The sequence below is a fragment of the Cnephaeus nilssonii genome, assembly GCF_951640355.1.
Source record: "Cnephaeus nilssonii genome assembly, chromosome: 8".
In the NCBI taxonomy this organism is placed as follows: Eukaryota; Metazoa; Chordata; class Mammalia; order Chiroptera; family Vespertilionidae; genus Cnephaeus; species Cnephaeus nilssonii.
Genome location: NC_137079.1, coordinates 2,448,643 through 2,455,856, shown reverse-complemented (window position 1 = coordinate 2,455,856; position 7,214 = coordinate 2,448,643).

Genomic DNA, 7,214 nt, shown 5'->3' with positions numbered 1-7,214 from the left:
GGGGTCCCCGCGCCCTGCCCCGGCCCCGGCCCCCGCGCCCCAAGGACCATCCCGGACCCGAACCCAACCCGGCAGATCCCCGGCCAGGCCGCCCCCGCCCCCACCCCCACTCGGGGACCCCGCCCCCGGCCAGGCCCCGCCCCTACCGGGCCACCCAGGACGAGGCCCCGCCCCCTCCGCCGCCCCGCCCCCACCCAGGTCGACCCCTCACCCTGGCGTGGGGCGCGGCCAAGTCCACCGGGCGCTGGCGCGGGGGGCGGGGCACTCGTGTTCCGGTCTCCATGGCAACGGCCGCGGGCCGCGGGGCGGGCCAGTGCGCATGCCCACAGCCGGCTCGGGGCGGGGGCTCCAGGGGCCGGGGAAGCGGTCGCTGGGACGTCCGGAGCCTCGCGGGCCGGTGACCCCGTGTCCTTGGCGCGGAGTCCACCCGCGCGCAGGGCCTGGTGCATCCGCGGTGCCCGCGCCCCGACAGGCACCGTCCCGCCCCCGGGGGCTGGGGCTGCGGTCCCCGCGCGCAGCGCCTCCCGCCGGACCGGGGGCTTCTCGGGCCGGGAGGTGGGACGTGGGGACGGGCACCTGCAGGGGCGGGCGAGCCCCGAAAGTCAGGCCGGCAGGTGCGCCCCAGGCTCGGCCCTCCGAGCGGGGTGGCCTGTGTCCGGACCGAGGGGACACGGGGGGGCTTTGTCCGAGTCCACGGTCCCCCCCGGGCCAGGCCTGGCGACACCAGCCACCTGGGGACCCAGCAGCGCTCGGGGCCGCCTCCGGGGAGGGAAGGAAGTGACCGGTTCTGAGGGGTTTTATCCGCACGTGGCGCCGGGAACCGGGAACCTGAGAGCCTGTCGCTGGTGCTTTTCCAGCTACGGTTACACTCCTGTCAGCGAGCTGGGGGACCCCAGCCTGCACCCCACCTGGAGCAGTGCGTCCCCTTCCTGCTCACCCAGCCTCGGAGCAGGAGACGCCCCTCAGGCTCCCTGAAAGCACAAAATGACTTATTTCCTGTCTCAGGAAAGAGCTGAACAATACAACGCAAAAGGACATTCACCTCCATTATAATCAGAAAAATGCAAATTAACACGAAATGCCCCCTCCCCACCTGCCAAAGCTGCAAAGATGTCTAAAGGTGGACCCAGTGTCGGGGCCAGAGCCTGGCTGGGGGCTCAGCTGGTTGGGGTCGCCCTGTGGGTGGCTGCGGTGTGATTCCTGGTCAGGGCACGCGCATGGGTTGCAGGCTCCATCCCCAGGAGGCAGCTGATTGGTGTTTCGCTCTCACATCGATATTTCTCTCCTTCTCCCTCCCTCTTCCCTACCCTCTCCCCGCAAAAAAAAAAAAAACCCACAACAATAAAAAATCTTAAAAAAAAGAAACTGTTGGAGGCAAATTGGGTCCATTTCTGAGTATCTATCAAATTTTAATATGCATACCCTCCCGCCAAGCAAACTAACTTCTACAGAGAAGCTTTTTACCTGACATACTTCAGTATTGCTTATAGTTTCACACTAACTCTATATTCATGTGTTTACTTGAGTCATTTAAAAATTTATAGAGAGATCCCAGAACTGGACAGCTCTGTGCACATTTTTCTTAAGTATTATAACTTCACTACTACTATAAAAATAAAAAATCAGCCCTGACCGGTGTGGCTCAGTGGATAGAGCGTTGGCCTGCGGACTGAAGGGTCCCAGGTTCGATTCCGGTCAAGGGCATGTACCTTGGTTGCGGGCACATCCCCAGTAGGGAGTGTGCAGGAGGCAGCTGATCGGTGTTTCTCTCTCATCAATGTTTCTGACTCTATCCCTCTCCCTTCCTCTCTGTAAAAAATCAATAAAATATATTTTTAAAAAATCAAATGTACCTTTTGGGTTTTACTCCAAAGTGATCAGCAATGAAACTTTTAAACTGAAAAGAGGCTCTGAGTTTGTCTGTGGGAGGGAGAGGCCTGCAGAAGCCCAGCGCAGACCAGCGGTGACAGGCACCGGGCCGCAGGGCGAGTGGGTAGGGTCTGGAAGGGCCCCGGAGCCGGGTGGGATTAGCCCAGCTTTATCCAGTGGGCACGTGGGCAGCCAGGCATCTGACCTTCTCCGCCAGGCACGAGGATCCTGAGATAAAACAGCTCTGGACCCCCAGCTCTGGACCCCCCAGGCACAAACAGGACAAACTCCTGGAATCCACAGAGCACACCGAGGAAAAACACCCCACCCGGCGGAAAGTGAGTGTAAGAGCGCCTCCTTCGTGGCCACGTGTGAGGATGTTAGAAATGTGCGGAGACACCACTTCAAACCAGGTCATACCAGCTTCGTTTCTGGCCTTCCACGGCTCATGGACCGGATACATAGACGGGCAGTGGTTACCGTACACGCTACCCACACACGACGGGTTTCATGAGCTGGTACCCGGGGTCCACTGTCAAACACACGCTCTGCTGCACAACACGGATGCAGTAAAAACCCCTGAAACAGGTTACAAAACTCAGCCAGGAGGGAAACACACGGCCTCAGGCACAAGGTCTCAGGCACGCGGCAGACAGCCAGGGAAAGCAAGGCCGACGCTCCCGCTTAGGCCTCGCCATTCCCGCGGACGGACAGGGCGCGGGCCCGGGCCCCGGCTTCCCTTCCGTGGGGCACGGCCACCTTGCTGGGCTTTTACATTTTCTGTCGTAAATGAAACTGTAACCTCCTGCAAATCCAGGACTCTGGAAGGAGAAAGCCAGGCTTACTGTGTCAAAAAGCTAAATTTAAAACAACATTTTGCTTTATTTCTGGGGGCTGGGGGGTGTCTTCAGGCATTCTGGAATTCTGAGAAGCACTTCTCATGATTTCTAGAAATTTGACCATTGTTCATTCACGTATGAATTTTGTAAAATAAGTGATGCTTGTTGAAGTTTGAAAGAGATGCTACAACGCTTACTCACAGTTTGTTTCTGGATGTGGTTAGGAACTACTGCTTACTGAACCTTTGTAGGAAGAAGCTACGAATTTTAGCCTGACTTGCCCTTATTGGCTAATAGAGCCCCTGAAAACTCACTGGTATAGAAACTCAAACTTTTGAAAAAAATGGTTTTCATTGATTTTAGAGGGAGAGGAAGAAGGAGGGAGAGATAGAAGAAACATCAATGAGACAGAGAATCATTGACCTGCCGCCTCCTGCACGCCCCCTACTGGGGATCGAACCAGAAACCCGGGCATGTGCCCTGACGGGGAGTCAACCAGTGACCTCTTGGTGCATGGGGCAATGCTCAACCACTGAGCCACACTGGCTGCACAAGAAACTCTAGCTTTTTTAACAACAATCAACTGTGCCATTTGTAACTGGAGCTAACCTTAGTGAGACTTTACTCTGGCATAGTTCATCTTAAATGCAAGTACAGTCTGGGTGCCACATAGAACTTTCCGGAAACGCAAGCTGTGTGAGGACTGAATGAACAGCCTCAGGACACAGCGAGTAGCAAGCTCCCTGTCCCGGACGTGGGGGAGTAGAGGCTGACCCGGATCGGGAACACGGGTGTGTGGGCCAGGTCACCCCCCACATACCGTGAGCCACGTGGGCAGGCGTGCCTGACAGATGGAACACTCATTATTACTGTGTAGGATTGAGGTAACGCGTGAACTTGAAGATCAATATGTCCTTGAAGATCAAGGTTCATATCCTGATATATTAAAATTTACACCTAATATCCTCCCAATCACGGTTTTCTCTGCACCACCCTTAACGGTGGGTGTATAGTAAAATAACATTCTATGCCCTTCAGTCCTCAAACCCCCGGCAAACTCATTAGTCAACAAAGCCAAATATCAACAGTACAACGAATGAAATTTCTTTTGAGAGCCAAATTTTTTAAACTTAAACTTCTTCTAATGCCACTTCTTCAAAATAGACTCGCCCAGGCCGTGGTATTTTGTGGAAGAGCCACACTCAAGGGGCCAAAGAGCCACACGTGGTTCGCGAGCCGAAGTTTGCCGACCACTGCCCTATACATTCTATACTTAGTGTAGTGCTGATAACAAAATATTGGTGAAATAATATTCACTAATTCATCAACTAATTCTCTTTATTAATAACTAGAAATAAAACTGAAAACTACAGCTAGTATTTATTGAGTGTTAATTACACATCAGACATTAGTATTATATATATATATGTATATATATGTATATATGTGTATATATATATATATATATATATATATATATATATATATATATATTTTTTAATGGAAAGAACAGAATTCTGAGCACATTGACCTGAACTACAATGTTAGCTCTACTTAAAAAAACACCCCCTGAAAGGATTTGCACACATTGTAATGCCGAGTACCTGTGGCAAGGACGCTCGGAGGGAAATTCCACTTTTGTTTATGTAGTTATATAAATGAATCACTACATATAGGTCTGTCTATTACATACAATAGATATAAGCCTTTTATCTCTCTAGTATGTATTATGTAGGCAAGGTGTTAAAAAAGTATTTGCTGTTTTGAATGTTGAAGGAATTTGCTACTCTGTAAAATATGAGGAATTTGCTCATTGCAATAGATAGGGAATTTACAACAGATATAAATGAGACTGATTTGTTCTTATTTAGTTCTTATGTTTTTATTCCTCACCCAAGGATATGTTTTTATTGATGAGAGAGAGAGAGAGAGAGGAGAGAGAAACATTGATTGGTTCCCTCCGGTCCATGCCCCCCCCCCCCCCCCAGGGATTGAACGTGCCACCTTTTGGTGTATGGGACCACCTTCCAACCAACTGAGCCACCCAGCAGGGTTCTCTTATTTTTTATGTAAAACCCCTGCCGTAACCCCACTGACTGTATCCAATCTACACATAATGATGGTGAATGAATAAAGCTCACATTCCTGACATTAAACATGGTGTGCGCTGTGAATATGACCATCACATGTATGATCATTGAAATGTGTTTTCTGGCCCTTCACCTTCCTGCATTTTCCAAATTAGAAAGTTCCTGGGCACATGCAGCCGAGCCTTCGATGTGCAGCTGTGACTTGGCCTTGCTCACCCTGTCATCTGGGAAGGGGGACCCTCGCCCTGTCTGGGCTGGCCGAGGGGGAGAGGGGGAGGCTGCCTCCACAGAGCATGCTGGGAAGCTCTGGGGGCGTGGCTGACCCACTCTGCGTGTCGGTTTCCATGGTGACCTCCAAGCAGGAAGCTGGAGGTCTCTCAGAGGTACCACCTGCAAGCTGTGCTCTGGGTCAGAACTCACTACTGGGTAAGGAGCAGGCCTGTGTGAGGAGAGCCAGCCCGGCCCCCTCCTCCGGGCGGCCCTCAGGCCTGGCCCCAGGGCTGCCTTTCTCTGCTCCTGTCTGGCCCGGGCCTGCAGGAACCCTGAGTCAGCCCCCCTGCTGTGCACCTGCCTGGTGAGCCTGACCTGGGCTGCCTTCGGCAGGAAACCCGTCTGGTCAGCTTGGGCAACAGCCTCTGGCCCCAGAGGCTTCCTGTTAGAGTTTCCATCCAGGCCCCTCTGCTCCTGGGCCCTAACCCCTCCCCCACCCACCCCGGAGCTCAGGGAACCCCTGCGGCCCGCACAGGTCCCTCTGAGAGAGGCCTTGGTCTTGGGCCGAGGTGCCCACAGCCTCGCTTCCTGGTGAGGGCAGCATTCACCCCTCACGTCCGAAACTGGGCGGAAAGGGTGATCCCCCCTCCCCGCCCCGCCCCGCCCCCCCCCCCCCCCCCCAGAAGGGCCCTCCCGGGTGTCCACCAGGACACGCACTCTTCCGGGACTGGTGGTCCCCTCCATCGCCAGCTACTGGCCATTCATTAGTCCATCCTCATTGTCCCAGACCAAAGGTCGGCGCCTTATTGTTCATTCCTGCGGGGGGGGGGGGGTGTCCCGGACTGAGAGGAGCATAATTCTATATAATAAAAGGCTAATTTGCAAATAGACCGAATGGTGGACAACCGAACAACTGGTCGCTATGACGTCCGCTGACCACCAGAGGGCGTGTGTGGAACATGGGGGGCGTTGGTCGTGGCGGGATGGTGGAGCAGGTGAGCGGGGACACCAGACCAAGACGGGGTGCAGGTCACTGTCATCAGGGCGAGCCTCTGGTGGTTACTGAAAATTCTTTGCTCCCGCACGCCGCGGTCCTGCCTCATGCTCGCACCCGCTGCTGGCGCCGCCGGCCCCAATTGCTCTGCAGCATCGGTGGGTGCGAGCAGGGCCGGCGCCGTCAGCACGTGGGAGCCAGAGGATGGGTGGAGACCTGGCCCTGTGCCCACCGCAGCCTGGCGGCCCACAGTTCCTTTCAAGGTGCATGAATTCGTGCATGGGGCCCCTAGTAACAGAATAAAATACCCAGAACTGGCTCAATGGCCGTCATGGCTCAGTGGTTGAGCGCCGACCTATGAACCAGGAGGTCACAGTTCAATTCCCGGTCAGGGCACATGCCCGGGTTGTGGGCTCGATCCCCAGTGTGGGGTGTGCAGGAGGCAGCCGATCGTTGATTCTCTCTCATCACTGATGTTTCTCTCTCTCTCCCTCTCCTTTCCTCTCTGAAATCAATGAAAACATATTTTCTTAAAAAATACCCCGATGGCCCTCCCACAGCTTCTCAGGATCTTAGTGGCTGGACTGTGCCCAGTCCGGGGCTGGTTTCCGGGAGGGAGGCTGATGCCAGCAAACTGAGCGTCCTGTTTCTGGAGCTGAGGGTAACATGCCTGAACCCCAGTGCGTTCTCTGGTTAACAAACGTATGTGAGAGGGGCTGAAGAGGAATTCTCCAGGTAGGAAATGTCCACATTCACCGCATGTCACCATGAGCCGCGGGGAGCTGAGCGCTGCTGGCCGCCGGGCACTTCGGAGGCATCGCTAACTGAAACTCGAGTCTGTCCCTGGAAACAGGTCACGTTGCTTCCAAACCGGCACAATCAGAAGCCGGTTAGAGAAGCGGGCAGGAGGGCGTGTTCACAGGCTCAGCCGGCACGGCGGGCAGGACGCACAGAACCCTGAGAAACGCCGGCCGCAGCCACGCGGGGCACCAGCTCCCCCCTGACCGCCACCAGCTCCCCCCCCCCCGCCCCCCGGCGGCGGCGTGCTGCCCAGCTTCTGAACTCAGTGGACGTCCGGCCGCCCCGAGTCCATTGTGCCTGGCCACTCGGACTTTTCCTTCCTTCCTGCCTCAGGGAGGGGATGTTTTGGTCTGGGGAGGGGAGACGGTTTCCAGTTGAGAGGAGTGCAGTTACTGCTAAAACCTCTGCCGC